The 14,340-nt window shown below is 36.3% G+C and overlaps 2 non-coding genes across 2 annotated transcripts; both read left to right on the top strand.

Moving 5' to 3' along the window:
* The first annotated feature begins 7,603 nt into the window (after positions 1-7,603).
* LOC112738623 (small nucleolar RNA R71) lies at positions 7,604-7,711 on the top strand. Its single transcript, XR_003169573.1, has one exon. It is a non-coding gene; the product is annotated as a small nucleolar RNA R71 (small nucleolar RNA).
* Positions 7,712-13,634: 5,923 nt separating this feature from the next.
* LOC112739420 (small nucleolar RNA R71) lies at positions 13,635-13,742 on the top strand. Its single transcript, XR_003170357.1, has one exon. It is a non-coding gene; the product is annotated as a small nucleolar RNA R71 (small nucleolar RNA).
* Positions 13,743-14,340: the final 598 nt, after the last annotated feature.

The raw sequence follows: 14,340 nt of genomic DNA, 5'->3' as shown, positions 1-14,340 counted from the left end.
TTTGGACTATCTAATGGTCCCATAACAAAACATATTTTTAAGTTTTTTAATAACGGCTAAATAGTTCTTATTTAATATTAGTTACAAATTAATCCTTTATTATTTAATTATGAAATCTATTTTTATTTTATAAATTATTATTTATCATTCATCTGTCATCTTTATTAATAATAAAAAATAAAGACAATAACGAATTAGATCTTCTATTAATCGTAATAAATATTTTGGCAATGCTAATCAATTAGAATTTTATTCTTGATCCGTTACATCTGCACACGGGAGCGAAATCGTGTTTCTTGGAAATTCAATCGATTGGACATACAACACAATTGATTAAATTTCTGGATTTTCCAAAATTCAATCCATTGGAATTGCTACACAATCGATTGAATTTTGCAAAGCATGTGGATTTTTTCAAATTCAATTGATTGTTCGTGTTACCCAATCGATTGAAGTCATAAAAGCAATATGTGTTTTCACAATTCAATCGATTGGATGTGTTACCCAATCGATTTAAGTCTTCAAAGCAATATGGATTGTCACAATTCAATCAATTGGTTGTGTTACCCAATCAGTTGAATTGTTCACTGCGTTATATATTATGCCCTTCTAAATTGTCCTGCTCGTGTTTATAAATTATTATTTTATTATTCATCTATCTTATCTTTAAATTCTATCTTTAATTTTTAAGTTTTTATTTTGATTTTGATATTCTAATCTTATCTTTCCTTTAGTATTAAGATTATAAATTGGTGAATAATCTATCATCAATTACTCAATCATACAATTGGAATCGTTTATCAATCTCCTTAGTTATCAATTTTTTCATTATTTTTGTTCATCGTTTATCCATCTACTTAATATCCAATTTTTCTTCGTTGTTTATCCATCTCTTTAATATCCAAGATTTGTCATTGATTATGTGATAATTACAATTGCAACAATCGGCAGAGATCCAATCAATTTCTTCGTTGTAGTGTTCAGTAAACAATACATTGTTTTGATTAAAAAGTTGAGATCAGTCAATACAATCTCTAATGTTGCAATTATTCGTTTCGATTCTTTATTCATAAAATTGATTATGTAATAAAAAAATATTTTTTTTTCTTTTAGTAAATGGTGTGCGAAATCGTGATCATTCCATTCCTTGGTAACGGCGCTAAAAACTCAATACGCACGTTCATGATCTTATATCTGTTTCACAACTTCGTACAACTAACCAGCAAGTGCACTGGGTCGTCCAAGTAATAAACCTTACGTGAGTAAGGGTCGATCCCACGGAGATTGTCGGCTTGAAGCAAGCTATGGTCACCTTGTAAATCCCAGTCAGGTGGATTAAATTGTATTAAGAAATTATAGTGGATGAAAATAAATAAAATATAAAATAGGATAGTGGTACTTATGTAATTCATTGGTGAGAATTTCAGATAAGCGTATAGAGATGCTTTTGTTCCTCTGATCTCTGCTTTCCTGCTGTCTTCATCCAATCATTCCTACTCCTTTCCATGGCAAGCTGAATGTTGGGCATCACCGTTGTCAATGGCTACTTCCCGTCCTCTCAGTGAAAATGGTCCAAGATGCTCTGTCACGGCACTGCTATTCATCTGTCGGTTCTCGATCATACTGGAATAGGATCCATTGATCCTTTTGCGTCTGTCACTACGCCCAGCACTCGCGAGTTTTAAGCTCGTCACAGCCATCCCTTCCCAGATCCTACTCGGAATACCACAGACAAGGTTTAGACTTTTCGGATCTCAGGAATGGCCATCCATGGGTTCTAACTTATACCACGAAGACGCTAATAACTCGGACTCGGTCCCCTGTATTAGATATCCAAGAGATATCCATTCAATCTAAGGTAGAACAAAAGTGGTTGTCAGGCACGCGTTCATAAGTTGAGAATGATGATGACTGTCACGATCATCACATCCATCATATTGAAGTGCGAATGAATATCTTAGAAGCGGAATAAGTTGAATTGAATAGAAAAATAGTAGTACTTTGCATTAATCTTTGAGGAACAGCAGAGCTCCACACCTTAATCTATGGTGTGTAGAAACTCTACCGTTGAAAAATACATAAGTGAAAGGTCCAGGCATGGCTGAATGGCCAGCCCCCAAAACATGATCAAAGGATCAAAAGATAATCCAAAGATGTAAATACAATAGTAAAAAGTCCTATTTATACTAAACTAGTTACTAGGGTTTACAGAAATAAGTAAATGATGTAGAAATCCACTTCCAGGGCCCACGTGGTGTGTGCTTGGACTGAGAATGAAGCTTACACGTGGAGAGGTCATTCTTGGAGTTGAACGCCAGTTTGTAACGTGTTTCTGGCGTTGAAATCCACTTTGCAACTTGTTTCTGGCGCTGGACGCCAGACTGCAGCATGGAACTGGCGTTGAACGCCAGTTTACGTCATCACACTTATTCAAAGTATATACTATTATATATTTCTGAAAAGCCCTGGATGTCTACTTTCCAACGCAATTGGAAGCGTGCCATTTGAAGTTCTGTAGCTCCAGAAAATCCACTTTGAGTGCAGGGAGGTCAGAATCCAACAGCATCTGTAGTCCTTCTTAAATCTCTGAATCTGATTTTTGCTCAAGTCCCTCAATTTCAGCCAGAAAATACCTGAAATCACAGAAAAACACACAAACTCATAGTAAAATCCAGAAATGTGAATTTTAATTAAAAACTAATAAAAATATAATGAAAACTAATTAAATTATACTGAAAACTATGTAAAAACAATGCCAAAAAGCGTATAAATTATCCGCTCATCACAACACCAAACATAAATTGTTGCTTGTCCCCAAGCAACTAAAAATCAAATAGGATAAAAAAAAGAGAATATACTATAAATTCCAAACTATCAATGAAACTTAGCTCCAATCAGAGAGCGGGACTTGTAGCTTTTTGCCTCTTGAATAGTTTTGGCATCTCGCTTTATCCATTGAAGTTCAGAATGATTGGCATCTATAGGAACTTAGAATTCAGATAGTGTTATTGATTCTCCTAGTTCAGTATGTTGATTCTTGAATACAGCTACTTTATGAGTCTTGGCCGTGGCCCTAAGCACTTTGTTTTCCAGTATTACCACCAGATACATAAATGCCACAAACACATAACTGGGTGAACCTTTTCAGATTGTGACTCAGCTTTGCTAAAGTCCCCAATTAGAGGTGTCCAGGGTTCTTAAGCACACTCTTCTTTTGCTTTGGACCTTGACTTTAACCGCTCAGTCTCAAGTTTTCACTTGACACCTTCACGCCACAAGAACATGGTTAGGGACAGCTTGGTTTAGCCGCTTAGGCCAGGATTTTATTCCTTTAGGCCCTCCTATCCACTGATGCTCAAAGCCTTGGGATCCTTTTTATTTACCCTTGCCTTTTGATTTTAAGGGTTACTGGCTTTTTCTGCTTGCTTTTTCTTTTTCTTTTTCTTTCTCTTTTTTTTTCTACAAGCTTTTGTATTCACTGCTTTTTCTTGCTTCAAGAATCATTTTTATGATTTTTCTGATTATCAAATAACATTTCTCCTATTCATCATTCTTTCAAGAGCCAACATATTTAACATTCATAAACAACAATTTCAAAAGACATATGCACTGTTCAAGCATTCATTCAGAAAACAAAAAGTATTGTCACCACATCAAAATAATTAAACTAGTTTCAAGGATGAATTCGAAACCATGTACTTCTTGTTCTTTTGTTTTTAAAACATTTTTCATTTAAGAGAGGTGATGGATTCATATTCACTACTTTAAGGTATAGACACTTAGACACTAATGATCATGTAATAAAGACACAAACATAGATAAACGTTTAACATAAGAAAACGAAAAACAGAAAATTTAAGAACAAGGAATGAGTCCACCTTAGTGATGGTGGCGTTTCCTTCTTGAGGAACCAATGATGTCCTTGAGCTCTTCTATGTCTCTTCCTTGTCTTTGTTGCTCCTCCCTCATTGCTCTTTGATCTTTTCTAATTTCATGAAGGATGATGGAGGGAAGTGCATCCCTTGAGGCATCTCAGGGATTTCTTGGTGATGAGCTTCTTCATGCGTCTCTTGAGATCCATGAATAGGCTCTCTTGTTTGCTCCATCCTTTTCTTAATGATGGGCTTGTCCTCTTCAATGAGGATGTCTCCCTCTATGTCAATCCCAGTCGAATTGCATAGGTGGCAAATGAGGTGAGGAAAGGCTAACCTTGCCATAGTGGAGGAGTTGTCAGCCACCTTGTAGAGTTCTTGAGGTATAATCTCATGAACCTCCACTTCCTCCCCAATCATGATGCTATGGATCATGATGGCCCGGTCTATTGTAACTTTAGACCGGTTGCTAGTGGGAATGATTGAGCGTTGAATGAACTCAAACCATCCTCTAGCTACAGGCTTAAGGTCCAGTCTTCTCAGTTGAACCGGTTTGCCTTTTGAGTCAATCTTCCATTGAGCTCCTTCCACACATATGTCCATGAGGACTTGGTCCAACCTTTGATCAAAGTTGACTCTTCTTGTGTAGGGGCGTGCGTTCTCTCCCATCATTGGCAAGTTGAACGCCAACCTCACATTTTCCAGACTAAAATCTAAGTATTTCCCCCGAACCATGGTGAGATAATTCTTTGGGTTCGGGTTCTTACTTCGATCATGGTTCCTAGTGATCCATGCATTAGCATAGAACTCTTGAACCATTAGAATTCCGACTTGTTGGATGGGGTTTGTTAGAACTTCCCAACCTCTTCTTTGGTTCTCATGTCGGATCTCCGGATACTCATTTTTCTTGAGTTTGAAAGAGACCTCGGGGATCACCTTCTTCTTGCCCACAACATCATAAAAGTGGTCTTGATGGGCTTTGGAGATGAATCTTTCCATCTCCCATGACTCGGAAGTGGAAGCTTTTGTCTTCCCTTTCCCTTTTCTAGAGGATTCTCCGGTCTTAGGTGCCATCAATGGTAATGAAAAAACAAAAAGCTTATGCTTTTACCACACCAAACTTAGAATATTGCTCGCCCTCGAGCAAGAGAAGAAAGGAAAGAAGAAGAAGAAGAAGATATAGAAGAGAGGGAGAGAGGGTTGTGTTTCGGCCAAGAAGGGGATGAGAGGGTTGTGTTGTGTGAGAATGAAGAAGAATGGAGAGGTTTATATAGTGGAGGGAGAGGGGTTAAGGTTCGGCCATATGGGGTGGGTTTGGATGGGAAAGTAATTTTGAATTTTGAAGGTAGGTGGGGTTTATGGGGAAGAGTGGATGGATGTGAGTGGTGGTAGGTGGTGATAGGGAAGAGAGATTGAGGTGATTGGTGAAGGGTTTTGGGGAAGGGTGTTTATTGGGAAGAGAGGATGAATGAGAAGAGTGGAGAGTATGAGTGGAGGTAGGTGGGGATCCTGTGGGGTCCACAGATCTTAAGGTGTCAAGGATTTGCATCCCTGCACCAATTAGGCATTTAAAACGCCTTTGCATGCAATTCTGGCGTTTAAACGCTGAATTGATGCTTGTTCTGGGCGTTCAACGCCCAGATGCAGTATGTTTCTGGCGTTGAACGCCAGTTCTATGCTTGTTTCTGGCGTTCAGTGCCAGCTTTCCTCAATGTGCATTCCTGGCGTCTGAACGCCAGGATGCTGCTTGTTTCTGGCGTTCAACGCCAGATCCATGCTCTGTTCTGGCGTTGAACGCCAGCCAGATGCTCCTTATTGGCGTTTAAACGCCAGTACGTCCTTCCTCCAGGGTGTGATTTTTCTTCTGCTGTTTTTGATTCTGTTTTTAATTTTTGTATTTATTTTGTGACTCCACATGATCATGAACCTAATAAAACATAAAAGAACAATAAAAATAGAATTAAATAAATAAAAATTGGGTTGCTTCCCAACAAGCGCTTCTTTAATGTCAATAGCTTGACAGTGGGCTCTCATGGAGCCAAACAGGTGATCAGGTCAATTTTATAGACTCCCAACACCAAACTTAGAGTTTGGAAATGGGAGTTCAACACCAAACTTAGAGTTTGGCTGAGGCCTCCCAACACCAAACTTAGAGTTTGACTGTAGGGGCTTTAGTTGACTCTGTACTGAGAGAAACTTTTCATGCTTCCTCTCCATGGTCACAGAAGGAGGTCCTTGAGTTTTAAACACAAGGTAGTCCTCATTCAGTTGAAGGACCAACTCTCCTCTGTCCATATCAATCACAGCTCTTGCTGTAGCTAGGAAGGGTCTTCCAAGGATAATGGATTCATCCTCATCCTTCCCAGTGTCTAGGATTATGAAATCAGCAGGGACGTAAAGGCCTTCAACCTTTACTAGTACGTCCTCTACTTGTCCATAAGCCTGTTTTCTTGAGTTGTCTGCCATCTCTAGGGAGATTCTGGCAGCTTGCACCTCAAAGATTTCCAGTTTCTCCATTACAGAGAGTGGCATGAGGTTTATCCCTGACCCAAGGTCACATAGAGCTTTCTCAAATGTCATGGTGCCTATGGTACAAGGTATTTGGAACTTTTCGGGATCCTGTTTCTTCTGAGGCAATCTCAGTTGATCCAATGCATTTAGTTCATTGGTGAACAGGGGAGGTTAATCTCCCCAAGTCTCATTACCAAATAAATTGGCATTCAACTTCATGAATGCACCAAAGAACTTGGCAACTTGCTCTTTAGTAATATCCTCATTCTCTTCAGAAGAGGAATACTCATTAGAGCTCATGAATGGCATAAGGAGGTTTAATGGAATCTCTATGGTCTCTGAATGAGCCTCAGAGTCCTTTGGTTCCTCAGAGGAAAACTCCTTATTGATCTCTGGACGTCCCAGGAGGTCTTCCTCACTGGGATTCACGTCCTCCTCCTCTTTTGTGGTTTCAGCCAGGATGGTCATTTCAATGGCCTTGCACTCTCCTTTTGGATTTTCTTCTGTATTGCTTGGGAGAGTACTAGGAGGGATTTCAGTGATCCTTTTACTCAGCTGGCTCACTTGTGCTTCCAGATTTCTAATGGAAGACCTTGTTTCATTCATGAAACTTAGAGTGGCCTTAGATAGATCAGAGACTAAATTTGCTAAGCTAGATGGATTCTGCTCAGAATTCTCTGTCTTTTGCTGAGTGGATGATGGAAAAGGTTTGCTATTGCTAAACCTGTTTCTTCCACCATTATTAAAGCCTTGTTGAGGCTTTTGTTGATCCTTCCATGAGAGATTTGGGTGATTTCTCCATGAGGGATTATAGGTGTTTCCATAGGGTTCACCCATGTAATTCACCTCTGCTATTGCAGGGTTCTCAAGATCATAAGCTTCTTCCTCAGAAGATGCCTCTTGAGTACTGTTGGATGCAGCTTGCATTCCATTCAGACTCTGAGAAATCATATTGACTTGCTGAGTCAATATTTTATTCTGAGCCAATATGGCATTTAGAGCATCAATTTCAAGAACTCCCTTCTTCTGAGGTGTCCCATTATTCACGGAATTTCTCTCAGAAGTATACATGAATTGATTATTTGCAACCATGTCAATAAGTTCTTGAGCTTCTACAGGCGTTTTCTTTAAGTGAATGGATCCACTGCAGAATGGTCCAGTGACATCTTGGAGAACTCAGACAGACCATAATAGAATATATCCAGAATGGTCTATTCTGAAAGCATGTCAGGAGGACACCTTTTGGTCATCTGCTTGTATCTTTCCCAAACTTCATAGAGGGATTCACCATCTTTTTGCTTGAAGGTCTGAATATCCACTCTAAGCTTGCTCAGCTTTTGAGGAAGAAAGAACTTAGCCAAGAAGGCTATGACCAGCTTATCTCAGGAGTCCAGGCTATCCTTAGGTTGTGAGTCCAACCATGTTCTAGCTCTTTCTCTTACAGCAAAAGGGAAAAGCATGAGCCTGTAGACTTCAGGATTTACTCCATTAGTCTTAACAGTCTCACAGATCTGCAGGAACTCCATTAAAAACTGGTAGGGATCTTCTGATGGAAGTCCATGGAATTTGCAGTTTTGTTGCATTAGAGCAACTAATTGAGGTTTCAGCTCAAAATTGTTTGCTCCAATGGTAGGGATTGAGATGCTTCTTCCATCAAACTTGGAAGTAGGTGTAGTGTAATCACCAAGCATCCTCCTTGCATTATTGTTGTTAGGTGCATCTGCCATCTCCTTTTCTTGTTCGAAAATTTTAGTAAGGTTGTATCTGGATTGTTGTAATTTAGCTTCTCTTAGTTTCCTCTTCAGAGTCCTTTTAGGTTCTGGATCTGCTTCAACAAGAATGTTCTTGTCCTTGCTCCTGCTCATATGACAAAGAAGGGAATAACAAAGAAAATATGGAATCCTCTATGTCACAGTATAAAGATTCCTTTGTGTGAGTAGAAGAAGAAAAGAATGTAATGTAAAGAAGAGAAGAGGAAAAACTCGAACACAGAGAGGGAGGTGGTGTTCGAATTTTTGGATGGGAGAGAAGTGTTAGTAGATGAATAAATAAATAAAAGGAGATGAGAGAGAGAATTTCGAAATTTAATTAAAATAAAATTAAATTTGAAAGTTAGATTTCAAAATAAATTTTAAAAAGGAGTTGATGATTTTCAAAAATTAAAGGAAGAATAAAATTAAAATTAAAATTTAAAACAATTAATTAATTAAAAAGAAATTTTGAAAAAGGAGAGAGGGAATTTTTGAAAATAAGAGAGAGAGGATTAGTTAGGTAGTTTTGAAAAAGATATAATTGAAACAAAAAGATAAGATTGATTGAAAAAGTTTTGAAATTTGTTTTTGAAAAAGATATGATTGAAATTTAAAAAGATATGATTGAAACAAAAAGATAAGATTTGAAAATCAATTTTTAAGAAGATAAGAAGTTAGAAAAGACTTTGAAATTTGTTTTTGAAAAAGATATGATTGAAATTTTAATTTGAAAAATATTTGAAAAGAAAATTAAAAAGATTTGATTTTGAAAACTAAAGTTGATTACTTGACTAACAAGAAACTAAAAAGATAAGATTCTAGAGTTTAAAGATTGAACCTTTCTTACTAGGCAAGTAACAACTTAATATTTTTGAATCAATCACATTAAATTCGAAAATCATGAACTAAAAATAAAAAAAAAATATTTTTGAAAATTAATTTGAAAATTTTTTGAAAATATTAGAAAGGAATTTTGAAAAAGATTTGATTTTTGAAAAAGATTTTGAAAAGATAAGATTTTTAAATTGAAAATTTGATTTGATTCATAAGAAACAATTAAATTTAAAAACTTTTTGATTAAATCAAATCATATTTTCGAAAATTTTGAGTAAAATAAGGAAAAGATATTTTTTGATTTTTGAATTTTTAATGAAGAAAGAGAAAAACATGAAAAAGACTCATAACATAAAAATTATGAATCAAAACACACAATGCATGCAAGAACACTATGAATGTGAAGATGAACACCAAGAACACTTTGAAGATCAAGATGAACATCAAGACTTATTTTTGAAAATTTTTAATAAAAGAAAAACATGCAAGACACCAAACTTAGAAATTTTCAATAATTAGACACTAACAAATTAAAAATGCATATGAAAAACTAGAAAAGACACAAAACAAGAAAGTATGAAGATCAAACAAGAAGACTTACCAAGAACAACTTGAAGATCATGAAGAACACTATGAATGCATGAATTTTCGAAAAATGCAATTGACACCAAACTTAAAAATTGACTCTAGACTCCAACAAGAAACAAAAAATATTTTTGATTTTATGATTTTATTAATTTTTTTTTGGATTTTTGTATATTTTTATTTTTTTGAAAACCTATAGGGAAAAGGAAGCAATGAATTCAAAGTCCTCAATTAAGATTCCAGGAATCATACCGGATTAGTCTAAAGCTTGATGGCCAGCCAAACTTCAGCATACCATTTTGAAACTTTAGAATTCATTCTTAAAAATTTTAAAATAGTTTTCGAAAACAAAGGGAAAAATTTTTTTTTTGAAAGATTTTTGAAGAATTTTTTTTTGAAAAGAAAACGAAAAGAAAGTTACCTAATCTGAGCAACAAGATGAACCGTCAGTTGTCCAAACTCGAACAATCCCCGGCAACGGCGCCAAAAATTTGGTGTGCGAAATTGTGATCATTCCATTCCTTGGTAACGGCGCTAAAAACTCAATACGCACGTTCATGATCTTATATCTGTTTCACAATTTCGTACAACTAACCAGCAAGTGCACTGGGTCGTCCAAGTAATAAACCTTACGTGAGTAAGGGTCGATCCCACGGAGATTGTCGGCTTGAAGCAAGCTATGGTCACCTTGTAAATCTCAGTCAGGCGGATTAAATTGTATTAAGAAATTATAGTGGATGAAAATAAATAAAATATAAAATAGGATAGTGGTACTTATGTAATTCATTGGTGAGAATTTCAGATAAGCGTATAGAGATGCTTTCGTTCCTCTGATCTCTGCTTTCCTGCTGTCTTCATCCAATCATTCCTACTCCTTTCCATGGCAAGCTGTATGTTGGGCATCACCGTTGTCAATGGCTACTTTCCGTCCTCTCAGTGAAAATGGTCCAAGATGCTCTGTCACGGCACGGCTATTCATTTGTCGGTTCTCGATCATACTGGAATAGGATCCATTGATCCTTTTGCGTCTGTCACTACGCCTAGCACTCGCGAGTTTTAAGCTCGTCACAGCCATCCCTTCCCAGATCCTACTCGGAATACCACAGACAAGGTTTAGACTTTTCGGATCTCAGGAATGGCCATCCATGGGTTCTAACTTATACCACGAAGACGCTAATAACTCGGACTCGGTCCCCTGTATTAGATATCCAAGAGATATCCATTCAATCTAAGGTAGAACGGAAGTGGTTGTCAGACATGCATTCATAAGTTGAGTGCAAGGAGGTCAGAATCCAATAGCATCTACAATCCTTCTTCAACCTCTGAATCTGATTTTTGCTCAAGTCCCTCAATTTCAGCCAGAAAATACCTGAAATCATAGAAAAACACACAAACTCATAGTAAAGTCCAGAAATACGAATTTTAATTAAAAACTAATAAAAATATAATGAAAACTAATTAAATTATACTGAAAACTATGTAAAAACAATGCCAAAAAGCGTATAAATTATCCGCTCATCAGTAAATCACATACATTGAGGAATACTAAAAAGTAAATAAAATTTATTATTTTTTATTAAGAATTAGCTGGAAATATTTAAAAGTGTGGACTTAAAATGTATTATTCGATTATTATACTAAAAAAATTTATATAGTTTATATTTTTTTGTCATTGTGAGTGCCACTATAATGAATGCTCAACGTTTTGATGGTATTTATATAGCTTATATTCTATGGTAAATCGAATCAGATGAATTCGATTTATGAAATTGGTTGAGCATAATAGCAAATCAATTAGCATTTTATCACATCTCTAAATCGAAGCAACTAGCTACGATTTATATCACAGGTACTCACCTTTGAGGACAAGAACGTTCAATAAAAAATATTTTGGAACCATCTTAAAATATTACTCAAAATTATAATATTTTAAATATTAAATATTTAACTACTGATGAATTCATATTTAATGATGATTTTTGGTTAGAATTGAATAGATTTCATCATATAAACTTGCACTAATTCCATTAAATAGCATGCTTTTGAAATTTCCTCCTAATTTGTGCTTGATTATGAAAACATGCTCTTTTGTGCCTTGATTAATTTTATCCCATTTGCCTTCCATTCGATGCCTTGATGTTGTTTGTGAGTGATTTCAGATGTATAAGGTAGGAATGGCTTGGAGAGAATGGAAGAGGAGCATGTAAAGTAGAGGAAGCATGAAGAATCATAGGAGTAGAGCACAACGAAGTGTGCGTGTGCACAGACCTGCGTGCGTACGCACAGCCATCAGAGCAAAGCCACGCATGTGCGTGAACCGCGTCGTGCGTCCATTCAAGCATCGCCTAGTGTGCGTGCGCACACGTCTGTGTGTACGCACAGGTGTCCGCACATGGCTTCATTAAAATAGCACGTGACTCGCGATTTTGGGGCTCTTTTAGCCCAGTTCTGAAGGCTTGGAGGCTGAAATGAAAGGCTATATGAAGGGGGAAACATCTCATATGAAGGCATTAGCTTAGGGAGCTCATCTTAGAATAGGAAAAACACATAGTAGGAGTAGTTTTAGGGTAGTTTAGTTTAGGTTTTCTCTTAAGTTTTCTTAGGTTCAATTAGGGTTTGTAGTATTTTATACTTCAAAGTTGGCTTTGGATTTTGCAATTTCATTGTAAGTATTTCTTTAATTTCTCTTTTATTGCACTACTTGTTCTATACCTTCTTGCATTTTCATTTCCTTTATCAATATTCACATAGTTTTGCAATTTTGATTTCTAGTTAATGAATTTGATGTTTGATGCTTATTACATGTTTATTTGAGTTACTTTTATTGATTTTGATCATTTGTGGTTTATAGCTTTCATTATTTTTCCAATTTTGCCATGTTTTATGATTATGCCCTTTATGTGTTTGATGAAATGCCAATTTTGATTATGTGGTAATTTTCACTCCTTGGCTTGGGGAAAATGAGTTTATGGATTACTAGAGCCATAATGTCCAACATTTAGTGATAATTCTTGGGTTGTTAGTTGTTATTGTTTCCACTAACGCTAGCTTTTTACCAATTAATTTGGTAAGTTAACTAGGATTTGTGGATTAATAACAATTATGCTCACCTGAATTATCCTTCGATGTTAAGGGTTGATTTAGTGAGATTAATCCATCACAATTATCATAGTTGTGGGTATGGCAAGGAAGGGATTCCATGACTCATCCCAAGTCAAGGTTTCATTTATGTTTTGAACCACTTTTCAATCACTTTATAGTTTTACTTGTTTATATTACATACATAGTTCTTTTGTTCTTTTATTCCTTCATTAGTTTATTAATTGCAGTTTTGAATCGTTCTTTCATCTCTTTATTTGTTTGCTTGCTTTCAATCATTGAAACCCCCTTGCTTCTCACAATCAAAATTGTATGCACTTGTTGGCACTAGTTCCTAGGAAGAACGACCCGGGAGTCTAAATACTCTTGGTTAATTTGATTTGAATTGTGACAATATCTTGGATTAAATTTTGATTAGGATCAATTATTGGTTCGGAGCTATACTTACAACAAAAATCTATTTTGTAAAAAATCCAAAACCACGTTTGGTCTTCCATCAACTACCAAGTCTAGCAATTCAAACACTTCCATTAGATACATTTATTTGTGCTTCTTAGAAAAAAATTAAAAAGCAGCAGTAATTTTCAATATTTTTTAATTTTCTTTTAGAATAAAAAAATGTACTAGTATGTAACCATTATATGTGCATATATAAAACATTTTTATTAGTACTGTTGGATGCAGCTTGCAATCCATTCAGACTCTGAGAAATCATATTGACTTGCTGAGTCAATATTTTGTTCTGAGCCAATATGGTATTCAGAGTATCAATTTCAAGAACTTTCTTCTTCTGAGGTGTCCCATTGTTCACATGACTCCTCTCAGAGGCGTACATGAACTGGTTATTTGCAACCATTTTAATGAGTTCCTGAGCTTCTGCAGGGGTTTTCAGATGAATAGATCCTCCTGCAGAATGGTCCAATGACATTTTTGACAACTCAGACAGACCATCATAGAATATACATATGATGCTCCATTCTGGAAGCATGTCAGAAGGACACCTTTTGATCAATTGCTTATATCTTTCCCAAGCTTCATAGAGGGACTCACCTTCCTTCTGTCTGAAGGTTTGGATTTCCACTATAAGCTTGCTCATCTTTTGAGGTGGAAAGAACTTGGCCAGAAAAACACTGACCAACTTTTTCTAAGAGTTTAGGCTTTCCTTAGGTTGTGAATCCAACCATGTTCTAGCTCTGTCTCTTACAGCAAAAGGGAAAAGCATAAACCTGTAGACCTCGGGATCAACTCCATTGGTCTTGATAGTGTCACAGATTTGCAAGAATTTAGCTAAGAACTGATGGGGATCTTCCAATGGAAGTCCATGAAACTTACAATTCTGTTGCATTAGAGAAACTAATTGAGGCTTAAGCTCAAAGTTGTTTGCTCCAATGGCAAGAATTGAGATGCTTCTTCCATAGAAGTTAGAAGAGGGTGCAATAAAGTCACCGAGCATCTTCCTTGCATCTCCACCATTGTTATTGGGTTCGGCCATGTCTCCTTCTTTTTCGAAAATTTCTGTCAGGTCCTCTCCAGAGGGTTGTGCTTTAGCTTCTCTTAGTTTCCTCTTAAGAGTCCTTTCAGGTTCAGGATCAGCTTCAATAAGAATGTCTTTATCCCTGTTCCTGCTCATATGAAAAAGAAGATAACAGAAAAGAAGAGGAATCCTCTATGTCACAGTATAGAGATTC

Source organism: Arachis hypogaea, chromosome 13 (assembly GCF_003086295.3).
Source record: "Arachis hypogaea cultivar Tifrunner chromosome 13, arahy.Tifrunner.gnm2.J5K5, whole genome shotgun sequence".
Classification (NCBI taxonomy): domain Eukaryota; kingdom Viridiplantae; phylum Streptophyta; class Magnoliopsida; order Fabales; family Fabaceae; genus Arachis; species Arachis hypogaea.
This window is presented reverse-complemented; position numbering and strand designations above follow the sequence as displayed.